This window comes from Cetorhinus maximus, chromosome 10 (genome assembly GCF_964194155.1).
Source record: "Cetorhinus maximus chromosome 10, sCetMax3.hap1.1, whole genome shotgun sequence".
Classification (NCBI taxonomy): domain Eukaryota; kingdom Metazoa; phylum Chordata; class Chondrichthyes; order Lamniformes; family Cetorhinidae; genus Cetorhinus; species Cetorhinus maximus.
In genome coordinates this window covers 30,220,972-30,233,293 of record NC_135888.1, presented here as the reverse complement: position 1 = coordinate 30,233,293, position 12,322 = coordinate 30,220,972, and the positions used below count along the sequence as shown (strand labels likewise).

General features: G+C 41.6%; 1 protein-coding gene across 1 annotated transcript in view; it reads right to left on the bottom strand.

Moving 5' to 3' along the window:
* The window catches only part of cacna1ba (calcium channel, voltage-dependent, N type, alpha 1B subunit, a), a 721,116-nt gene that overhangs the window by 443,459 nt on the left and 265,335 nt on the right, over positions 1 to 12,322 (bottom strand). The window lies entirely within an intron of this gene.

Here is a 12,322-nt window from a genome sequence, read left to right as displayed (position 1 = left end):
TGAAGTTAATCTCCCTGAGGCTGCTCTGTGCCTCAAGGAGATTTCTGTGCTCTTTTGTGCAGGCTCCGACTCTCCCTCCTCCCCCCCGCCCGCACAGGTAGCGCTGAGCGCTTCCGAGTGCGCGTCACGCTAAGGCCCACCCACACAAAATGGCGGCGCGCAGCCGATCGTGGACAGCGATCGGCTCCACGCCCACCTGCGCCCGCTCCCCACCGGCCCACCCGACAGGGAGAAAATTCTCCCCATGGTCATCATCAGACTTTTAACTCCAGATTTTTTATCGAATTCAAATTTCACCTTCTGCTGGGGTAGGGAAGAAACAGCCTGCTCAAAGATTCCCCCACGTCTCTCTGTTGTTTGTGTGATGTGGATTAAATCTTACTTTCACAATGTTCAAACAGAATGATTTGACGAATAGGCTCAACTTACAAAGAATCTGCCATCAGTTCCCATTGTACTGTTTCATTAACTGTTTAGGGTGTAATGAATATGGGACTTTACAAGACAGTTATAACTAGATATAACTAGATATAACTAAAATATAAGTAAACTCAATTTGGAATCAGACCATTTGACAATAAAGTGTAAACAAGGTTATCTGCTTGAAACAAAGCTTCTATCAGCAGACAGTGGGATTGTAATACACCAGAGGGAAATTGAGGTCTGAAAATTATATTGTGCAAAATTATAGGTTAAACATCTATTTGTTCACTAGTTTAATGTTAAAATAGGGAACAGTGGCGTTTGATACAAATGTGTAAAATATGATAATATTAGACAATGCCATTCACAGGATCTAGTAGCTTATAACCAAAAGCATACTTCAACAAAGTGATTCATCTGTGAGGTGATTCTTCAGCTCTTTCCTGAAGATATAAATAACATATCAGTGGAATGTACTTTGAGCTTAGAATGTTTTCCAGAAAATATATTTTAATCTTTGTCAGGTGAGCTGCTGCGATAAGTTATTTTCACTTCATGCCATAAGAATTGTTCTACACTTAAACTGTTGTTATTAAATGCATAACATATTAACAAACCATCCCAATTAGTATTTTTAAATATTTGCGGAACACATCATAACACAGTATAATTGAATGTTGACACAACAAAAGGGAAAATGAAAAGTGATTTTTTTTTTAAAATTCATTTTTATGGGGTGTGGGCGTCACTGGCTAGGCCAGCATTTATTGCCCATCCCTAATTGCCCTTGAGAAGGTGGTGGTGAGCTGCCTTCTTAAACTGCTGCAGTCCCTGTGCTGTAGGTACACCCCCAGTGCTATTATATGGGAGGGAGTTCCAGGATTTTGACCCAGTGACAGTGAAGGAGCAGCATCATCCCCAAGTTGTACACCCAGCGCTCCGTGACATGAACTAAAAGTCTGTGAACCATAAGGTTCCGATTCCAACCAATTGCATCTTAGCAACCAATACCTCACAGAGTTCTGTTGTTCTTCTATGACTCAGCATTTAAATGTCAGGTAAGCTCCCCATGGTAACAGATTTTATTCAGTTGTCCCAAGGCGGCTCACTGCTGAGTTCAGATGTTTGCGTTCTGATGAAGGGTCTCCACTGGAAAATTTAACCTGTCCTTTCTTTTTCCATATACGAAGCAACTTGTTGAGTATGTTCAGCACTTGCTGTGCTTTTTAAATCAGATTCCTAAACATCAGTTTTTCTTTAAATCTGTACTTAACTATCATAGAAGTGGTTAGCTTCACTTTCACACATTCTACAAGCCAAGAGGTACTAGGCTACCAGTCACATTGATGCAGGTTTAGGTCGAATATTACTCCTATCTTTGCCTTACATTTGTCAACTTCACACACTCCCACCCTATGGCTGAAGACCAGTGCAACTAAAAAAATGTCAGACAAAACCTGCAACAAATTTTAAAACAAATAGATACTCGGTACTATGTTCTACATTATATAGAATACAAAATGTCAAAGATGCACAACAGTAATTGAATCTCAAGATTTTAAGGATCAAATTTTGGGCTCTTAATTTATGCCTTCAGAAATCTCAAATTTGACTTCTCTCTTACTATAAGCTATTCTTGTTAAATAAGTATAAAATATGCGAATAATCACTAGACTTCCCACTCAGTCATTGTTCCACTTTTGTTTCAGCAAAATCCTGCCAACATCTTGCTGTAAGCTGCTGCAGCTAGCTTATACCTTAGTCCAAAATTACTCAAATCACCACTTATACTTCTCCAGCTAACAGACAATTAAAGCAGTCCAATGTGTCAGATGTCATCACGTCAAATCTGACCCTGCAGTAGTGCATCATAATAAGCTGCAATTACTTGTGTATTTTTTCCTCTTGATTTACATAACTTTCCACTTATAATTTCATAGGTCCAAACCGACACAAATTGTGTAATGTAAGCTATCTAGTCCCTCAGAACAGTTTTTAAAATGGCTGCCTCCGGCTCTTCAAAATGAATCATTCATAATTTATAATGGCTGCAGACAATTGATTTTTATAATCACTAAAGGTCAGAAAGAATAATGTAAATGATGGTTGAAAGGCATGGAAAACAAAATGATATTTTAATTGGAATTTCCTTCATAAATTCAAATAAACCTGTTGCATCACTACCAAGCGCTAAGTACAATTTCGGTAGAAACATTGAAAAAAAGAAGCAGGATTCCTGCAAGACATTATTTGGTCACAAGATAGTGCCGCTTCAAGTTTCATTGTTCACCAGGGAGCCCAAAGATCTCTCAACTCAATAACCTCTCATAGTGAGCCCAACACCCAGCAGCCTCTTCAACATTTGGTTACTCAGCTGGCAAGCTATTTTCTGTCCTTAGCAGTTCCATTTTGAGAAAGGATCATGGTAAGAAAGAAGCAGTTTTGATACATACATAATCTGAATATTCATCAACACTCAAAGCGTGTGTGCTTCCTGCTAAATCGGGTACTGTCAGTGCTAGATTTATGAGAATCCAGGGTACACCCAAGTGGGATGATGATTGAACAGGAAATTGCTTTTTGTTGATCTCTTAGTATTTCATAACATGGCTCATGAAGAGAATCAATTTAAAACATTTCTTTCTCTTAAGCTCTGACTCATGCCAATATGCAATTCAATTCCCTTTACCACAGGATGGTTTGCATTTCTGACAGGCAAATAAAAACACAAAAATATGGCGTGGAATCACGTGTAAACTAGACTGTCCTTATTCTTGCCATTGAATCCATTTCCTTTCTGATTTTTGTCCCCTAACAATCCTCTCTAAATTCAATAATGACTCAGGCTAGACAACAGTTCCAAAGGCAGCGGTTATAAGTTAATTTCCTCCCAACAGAAGATAGTTCACAGGAAAATGCTCTGACTCAAATGCTCATTTCATGGAGAAATTTTGTTATTGCACAACAATCAGAAATTAATAAAGATAATTCTCCTTTATTTTGCATTTTCAGCTATTCACCACAGTAAACCATGTGCTGTGTTACAATTATGTGGTTGATAAAATTATTATGCTTTGGGACTGTGACTTTAAAATTTAGGGTAAAAAAAAAATGAAGGGAGCCATGTGACCTGTGCTGTAGCCTGCCTGAAAACAGATCTGGGTGACAGAGCTGCTAAAGATTAAAGGAAGGCCTAGACTGTTTTATTGGGAAGAAAGTGCAAGTTATTCACACTTGCAGACAATGGTGAATGCAGCTGTGATGCTGGTGGGCTGACTGCGAAATATCCTGGGAAGTGTTAAAAACGTCTGGTTCTGAAAGGGTACGCTTTGAACTGTCCATTTGATTCCAGGGCCAAGGTTTTACGGCACTGCCATGGCGTGTCTGACCCGGCTGATGCGGTGAGCCATTTAAAGCTCCACTCAGTTTGGCGGGACCGTAATATCTCACCGGGCGGGAGGGGCTGTAAAATCCTGGCCCGGGGGTTGGGGTCTAAAGAATAGCTAATCAGCAATTCTACCAGATACAAGGCCCATGTGATTCATGTTGCCATGGGGAAGGGTGCAGTGGAAGCCATTGCAAAGATAAGGTAAAAGGCTTTCCTAAAATATCAATGAATACCACAGACGGCTGGGTTATTCTGCCAGGATCTGACAGAGGGAGAGCAGCCAGATGCAGCAAGATGCTGTGATTCAGCAAGATGCTGTGCAGGAATATGGGTGGGAATGTGTTCAGACTGGAAAGACCATGGGGAGTTAAAAGAAGGCTGGAAGATTTGCCTAGCTTTAGCTACAGGGAGAAGTCTCCAGGAAAACTTGCACCGTGAAAGACAGTTCGAGAGTTAAAAGTTTCCAGGCTGGAAAAAGAACAGATCTGAAGTAAACCCTCGGAAGCTAAGAAATATTTTGGACTGATTCTTGGAGAATTGAATCTCCAATTAAAGGACAGTGTACGTACATCTGATAGTGGGATGTTTTTTCAGTTGTGTTAAAAGTTCAGTTTTGTAGTTTAAAGTATAAATTGCCCTCAAAAATAGTGTTCAGCCAATAGTGCTATTAGTCTGTTCTCTTTTACAAAAGACGTCATGTCATCTGTTCAGCTATTAACTGGAAGTTCAAATTTCCTTTTAAGTTATCGGTCTCCGTAGGGACCATAACAACTGTGAATGCAAATATCCAGGCAACCGCGTGAAGCCATAATGCCGGCAGCTTTGCCAGATCATCATTGACAACAGTGACTGTCATGTTTAAATATTTTGTTCAGATTCTTGCTAAACATTTCAAGGCAACTGCAGTGGTTTGATGCAGTTCCCTTGTGATAGGAGAGTGTGTGAAAGAGCTGCAAAATATCCAGCTTTTGCATAGACTGAATCTGTAGCTGATTTTAATTGCTTTCCTTTTTGAACAGTCAAACCACGTTGTATTATATATTGGGTTTTATAAAGATTCCAGGATCGAAACTGAGACGGGTTGCACCTATTTAACAGTGGCAATCTTCCTGGCAAGTTCAACAGTAGGAACGTCCTCTCCCAATATGCTCTGTATTCAAGCCACTGCTGAAGATGTCAGGTTCATTTTTTGAATGGTTGCTGGAACTACTATTGAGCACTTCAATAAAATATGCAAGGGGACTAACAACTGTTTTAAAAATCCCTCAGTGGAAATTTGATTCTGATGAGCGGAGCAGTGGTGGGTGGTCATCTGGTCTCATGGCTGGTACACTATGGCCCGAATTATTCCCTCATCAGGCGGGCTCAGCAGGAGTGGCAGGGAAGCCGACCACCGCCCGCGAACAGCTCCGCTCTGCGGTTTCACCCAGGCAGGCCAATTAAGGCCCCCCTCTGCGTGGATCATGAGCAGTAGTGCTGAGCGCTACATGGGCAGGTGGGGGGAGAAGGGAGAGTGGGCTTGGCAGCGCAGTTCATGCATGCGCGTGAAAGAGCACTTCAGCCTCCCTGAGGCACGGAGCTGCCTCAGGGAAATTGAAGCTCTTTTAAAAAAAATAAAGACATTAAAAACTTAATGAAACATGTCCCCTCTTGTGACTGTGTCACATGAGATGGGACATGTTTTTAATTTCAAAATAATGTTTTTATTTAACTTGTATTAGCTTTAGAAAAAGAGCGGGATGAGGTTTCCTAAAAAATGTAAAGGCCGCTCGGTCTTTTCGCCTGCCCGACAATCATTAAGTTGGACGGGCAGCGTAAATTTCAACTTAATGGGCTCATTAATGGCCTTAATAGGCCTTTCAATTATCGGAGGGCGCACAGCCGACTCTGGCGCATGCCCGCCAAACGAAGTATTGCGCAAGTACACAATGACATCGGGACGCATGCCCGACATCATCGAGTGTCACATTACGTTTGTGTGTGTTGGGCGCATGCCTGCACGCCGAAGATAAAATTCTGGCCTGTGTGTTTGCTGCCCCCATAGTTACGGACCTGAAACGAATCTATGTCCAACTCTTCGGAATCTCACATGACTTTTCCCAAATCGTGAAGAAGGAAAGAAACAATACTATGCACTTCATTGTGAAATCCTTCTACACCGCGTCCACTCAGGACTCCTGGTTGCTACCTTAATTTTCACAGAATCTTCCAGCGAATCACATGTTTTTCCATAGACACAGCCTTCCCAGCAGCCACATGGAATTGATTCCCACTTAAGAGCACAATTCGTTAATACTGTTTCTATAGCAACAATGACATATTATGGCAAATATTTTTGTGTATTTGATACTTGATATACTTTTACAATCAGAACATGGGATCTCACAAGTGCACTGCTCAAGAGATGTGTTACCATAATCTGCCCTCCTGGATTTCACATCTCTTTGCTTTTCTCCGTCTTTTATTGGATTTCTTTCGTCAAAAGGTCTACAAGGAAGTGACAAATATTCTGTTGTGATGTTTGAATGGTTTCTTTCACTATAACTGTAAGTATTTTCATGTAATTCATTGGTGAAATATTTCTGAAAATTGATGTGATTCTATCAAAAGTTGTCAATTCACCATCTTGCGCATCTCTTCTTGACTCCAATCATCTGAATGCAGGAGCTTTGATTATTTTGATTTATAATGAGCAACATAGGCTATAATTTGGGCAAGAAAAAAATAAAATTATTTTTGATAAATGCAGAAGCATATTCTTGAAACCACATTATGCAAAGGACCAATTGCAACGGTAGATAATGTATTAGGAATGAATTAATGTTTAAAAGATTAAATTTTCTTTCAAGCAATCAGGATACTGTTATTATAAATGAGTGAAAATTTGAGAATTTAGAGTTGAGTTTTTGCTAATGAAATTCAACTATTGTCAACCATTAGTTGGACACAAGCTAAATCCAAGCTGATAACTGGAGGGTGCCGGGGATGGGGTTGGAGGTGCACTAAAGGGAAAAAAAAAACTAAGAAATGACCTTCCCTAATAATTCCTGGGCATGGAGATGTCCTCCACATATTTGATGTGACAAAATGTGACAAAACACCTGGAAACATGAACACGTTGATGTGGAATTCTATGTTTCAGACTCGTGAACATGGTCCTCAGGTAGCAATGCCCAATTACGTTTTATTAATAATACGAGAATTAGGCAGTGGGTTGTTACATGTGAAATTCCTTTAGGAGGACTGGAATCACCAGGGTACGTAATTCTACCTCATAGCCTCCACATAAACACTTAAGTATGCTTCCAAAGCCGTACCAAAAGGATAAAGGAAAAGCTATTAGAACAGCAACAATCCCAGAAAATACAGATGAGCAAAAAAGCAAGAATGCCTGGCATAACTTAAAGCCACAATAGATAGGTGACTTGAGATGTCGAGAGCAAAAACAACCTATTCACCCACACCCAATTGGATCACACTGATCTTGAGGAAAAATACAGGCAGCCAAAAGATGCCCACTGGCGTGAAGAATATCTGCTCAAAAATAACAACAACTTGTATTTATATAATGCCTTTAACATAGTAAAACATCCCAAGGCGTTTCACAGGAGCATTAACACAAAAATGTTGACATGGAGCCTCTTAAGGAGGTTTTGTGGCAGATGACCAAAAGCTCATTCAAAGAGAGCTTTGTAAAGGAGGAAAGAGAGGCAAAAAGGAGGGGTTCAGAGAAACAATTCCAGAGTTTAAGGTGTCGGCAGCTGAAAGCACAGCCACCAATGATGGAGCAATTAAAATGAGGGGTGTTGTAGAGGCTAGAATTAAAGGAACACAGGTATCTCAGAGAGCTATGAGGAGGTTACAATGATAGGGAGGGGGAGGGACTGAAAACAAGGATGGGAATTTTGAGGCATGGGTTAACTGGGAGCCAATGTAGGTCATCAAGCACAACCATGATGGATGAGTGGGACCTGCTGCAAGTTAATATATGGGCAGCAGAGTTATGGATGATCTCAAGCTTACGCCGGGGGGGGTAGAACATGGGAGGCCAGATGAAATACTGGAATACTGGAAGTCTAGAGGTGACAAAGGCATGGAAGAGCTGATGTACGGATGGAAACAGGTGTTGTTAGTGGTAGAAATAGGCAGTCTTAGTGATAACATGGATATCTAATTGGAAGTTTATTTCAGAGTCAGATACGATACCAAGGGCAACATCTTCCGGTCGGCGAATGGGGGCGGGACCCGCTTGCCAACGTGTGAAATGATGCGGGGATATGTCCGGCGTGCATCCCGACATCACCCCGCATCATTTAGATTTTCAGTTCGGCAGGCGCGCAGCTGAATCGGCTGCACGCCCGCCGAACTGTCAATGGCCCATTAAGGTCATTAAAAAACTAATTAACCCGATTGATGGACCTGCCCATCCAGCCTTAGGGTTGGTGGGCAGGCTGGGAGCCCAGGCAGGCCTCGGAGAAAGCATGAAACCTCATCCATGGGCGGGATGAGGTTTCATGAGAATATTTAAATTTTTATTAAAGGTTTCAATAAAAGTTATGGACATGTCCTAACTCATGTGACAGTGTCACATGAGGGGACATGGCAGGGAAATTTTAAAAAAAACCTTCATTTAAAGTTTCAAATCAGAGCCAATTTCCCTGAGGCAGCACTTTGCCTCAGGGAGATCTGTGCGCTCTTTCGCACGCATGCGCGAAAGAGCACACTCTTGGCTGAGGGAATCAGGGAGTGCATAGCGCTTCCTGGCGGACGTCATGCTGGGCAGGCCTTAATTGGCCCGCCCACACAAAATGGCACCCCCCCCCCACCCCCGACCGGGGGCGCCGATCGGAAGAGGCCGCCTGCCCGCGGCCGCTCCCACAGATCCCCCCCGATGGGGGGAAAATGTTGCACCAAGGTCGCAAACAGTCTGGTTCAGCCTCAGATGTTGCTAGTGAAAAGGATGGAGCAGTTGGCTTGGGAACAGAGCTTGTGATGGGAGTCGAAGGCAATGTCATGGTTTTGTAAGGTCTGCTCTTACACTTCCTTTTGGATTATGCATTAAGTAGGCGGCTCAGCAAATCTTCCTCTCTAATCAGAGAGGACGGGCAGGATGACACATCCATTCTGTCAAAGGAAGGATTTCTAATTAAAGGGACCATAACGAGTTACAATAGGTCATCAGCACTTGGAATGTTGAGGGTATAGTAACCACAGGAATGGAGAGGAGATATGAGAAATAGAAGCAGTAGTAGACAATATAGGCTCTAAGAGCCTAGTCTGCCATTCAATACAATCATGGTTGATTTTCTGCCTCAACTCCACTTTCCTGCCAACTCCCCATATCGCTTAAGTTGCTAAGAGATGTAAAATCTATCTCATCCTTGAATGTATTCAACTATGGAACATCCACAGCCTTTTGAGATGGACAATTCCAAAGATTCACAACACCCTGTGAAGAAATTTCACCTCATCTCAGTCCTAAATGATTGAACCCTTATCCTGACTTGGGAAGGTTAGTCCCCTGGTCTCTCACTCTTACCTGGGGGGTCCTGCTGTGAGATCTGAGGGGCTGTGGAAAGGTGAATAAATATAAATAAATATAAATAAAAAATGAAAATTAAAAAAACAAAAAAAACAAAAGAATTGGATTAAAAGGGGGTAAAGATGGAGGAGAGAGTTCATGGTGAAATTGTTGAACTCAATGTTAAGTCCGGAAGGCTGTAAAGTGCCTAAATGGAAGATGAGGTGCTGTTCCTCCAGTTTGCATTGGGCTTCACTGGAACGCTGCAGAAGGCCAAGGACAGACATGTGGGCATGAGGGCAGGATGGTGTGTTGAAATGGCAAATGACAGGAAGGTCTGGGTCATGCCTGTGGACAGACTGGAGGTGTTCCGCAAAGCGGTCACCCAGCCTGCGTTTAGTCTCCCCAATGTAGAGGAGACCACATTGGGAGCTGTGAATACAGCAGATCAAATTGAAGGAGGGACAAGTGAAGCACTGCTTTACACCCAAGGAGTGTTCCTTAAAACCCTCAACACAGAGTCTATAGGCAGAGGGCCAACATTCCCAACATGCCTGAGCACCAGGTACCTCAAGAGCCTCAGGCTTTGTCATCTGCTACCTCAAGGACGGTGAGGAGGGAGGCAGTAAAGGAGTAGATGTTGCACCTTCTGTGATCGCATGGGAAGGTGTTGGGAGGGATTTTATTTCAGATTTCCAGCATCTGCAGTATTTTGCTTTCATCTGCCCCAATAAAAGCTAGAAGAGGGAAGAATGATGTTGGAATCCCAATCTGAAATCACCGTTCGGGCATTAAACTCTCCACATGCTCACAAACCCACTTCCCCTTGCCCCAATGTTTGACAATTCATTCCTCGAATTCAGTCCAAAGATGGAGAACCGAGGAGTTTTCCATTCTCGGTAGGAAGAATAGGAAAGTAGATTTTTTTTTAAAAGGTGAAAAACTTTTAAAAGTTCATGCTCAGGGAGATTTGGATGGCCTTGTACAAGAAGTAGAGCAAGTTAGCATCCAAGTACAGCAAGCATTTTGGAAGGCAAATAGCACTGGCTTTTATTGCAAGGGGCTGGAGCAAAGAGTAAGAAAATTTTGCTGCATTATTTAGGGTTTTGGTAAGCCCACACCTGGAGCACCCTGAACAGGAAGAATTATTCCTTACCTAAGGAAGAATTATCTTGCCTTAGGGGGATTTCAATGGAAGTCCATTAGATTGATTCCCATTAGATGAGAGTGTTGTCCTATGGTGAGAGGTTCAGCAAATTGGGCCTATACTCTGGAGTTTTGAAGAATGAGAGTGCACACCATTGAAGACTGTAAGATTCTGAGGGGGCTTGGCAAGGTAGATGCTGAGAGGTTGTTTTCTCCTGGGTAGAGAATCTAGAACTAGAAGGCATAATCTCAGGATAAGCAATCCATCATTCAATAATGAGATGGGGAGGAATTTCTTTACTCAGATGGTTGTGGATCTTTGGAGTTCTCTACCCCAGAGGTCTGTGGATGTTTAGTTGCTGAGTATTTTCAAGGCTGGAATATATAGATTTTGGACTATCAGGAAATCAAGTGATATGAGGACCAGGTGGAAAACTGAAATTGATGCCAAAGGTCAGCTATGATCTTATTGAATAATGGAGCCAGGTCAAGGAGCTATATGACCTACTTCTGCTCCTATTTCTTAAGTTCTTCCAAGCATCACATTCTACCAAAGAGGATACAGTTCTTGAGTTTAAAGCAAGGGTACAACAATGGTACCTTAGTCTGTTGAGGAAGTTGAGGGATTGATCAGCAAGATTACAAAAGCACATGATCTCTTAACCTTGATCATTATATTCAGATAGGGTAGGTTCTGAAAAGTTTATTACCTACTTTGCAACTATAGCAGTTATGCCAAAACTAATCTTTCCTTCCAGTGTAGTATTCTGTAATTTATTAAACAAGTTTTATTTTTAAAAAACCTTTACGCCTACATAGAACAATAGCTTCACAGGCACCATAATAGCAATAAATTCAGGCATTGTTAAATCTGTCAGTGGACCATGTAACTACACCATGACAATGTCACAAAGATTCAAACTCAACAACTCAGGCTGAAATCCAAGGGACAGCAGTACATCCTTCATTTGTATATGCTAGACTAGTTCTTACTCTATCAAATTTGGATACACTTTAACAATGACAAAATCAAATTTTAGTAGCTATTGTAATAATAATGGGCAGCAAAGATTTCTCAAAAAACAAGATTAATGTTATACTGGATCAAGCTACCTTCAGTGTCATACCAAGTAACAGCAATCAAAAACTTTCCAATTTCAATCGCAATCTATGCTGAAATAGTTAATCTCAACTAGTACAACAATTGATCCCAGATCTTGGGCTGAGGTGGCATTCCTGCACCTGGAGCATAGGCAAGGGGCCCTCACATTGTGGTATCAGGAGTATTAGACGTCCTTGGGGGGCATGACATAACCTGCAAAATTAGTCATCTTAGCCCCCATTTTCCACCTAGAAAACAGAGTCAACAATGATGAATTTCTAGTCCACTAAATAGCTTTATATATGTCGACTGTCCATTTAGGCAAAGTATGGGTGACAAGCCTCAAGAGGATTGGAGAAAATGCAAGCAATAAATTATTTCTCAAGTGTTATGAAGTAGGCATGGGCATTTGGATGAATTGGAACTCTGTATTTAAACCTGTAGTTTAGAACTTGAATCCAAAGCTTCAGAATAAAGATTGCACCCGTAAGTAGGGAGTAGCTCACTAGTAGCTTGGACAAGAACACAATTTGCAAACCAAAACATGGTAGTTCTGCCTTGTCCTTTCTCCTAGAGGCTATCAAAACCTATAAGCTACACATTGCTTGAAAACAATTATCAACTTCCACTTAGACTTGAGCAGCTCTTTGTAAAGGTTAAACTACTTAGAGAACATTTTAACATGCTCTATAAAAATTCTCATGAGCTGGGTCTCAAATCAGATATCCCTTCTCCCAATTAA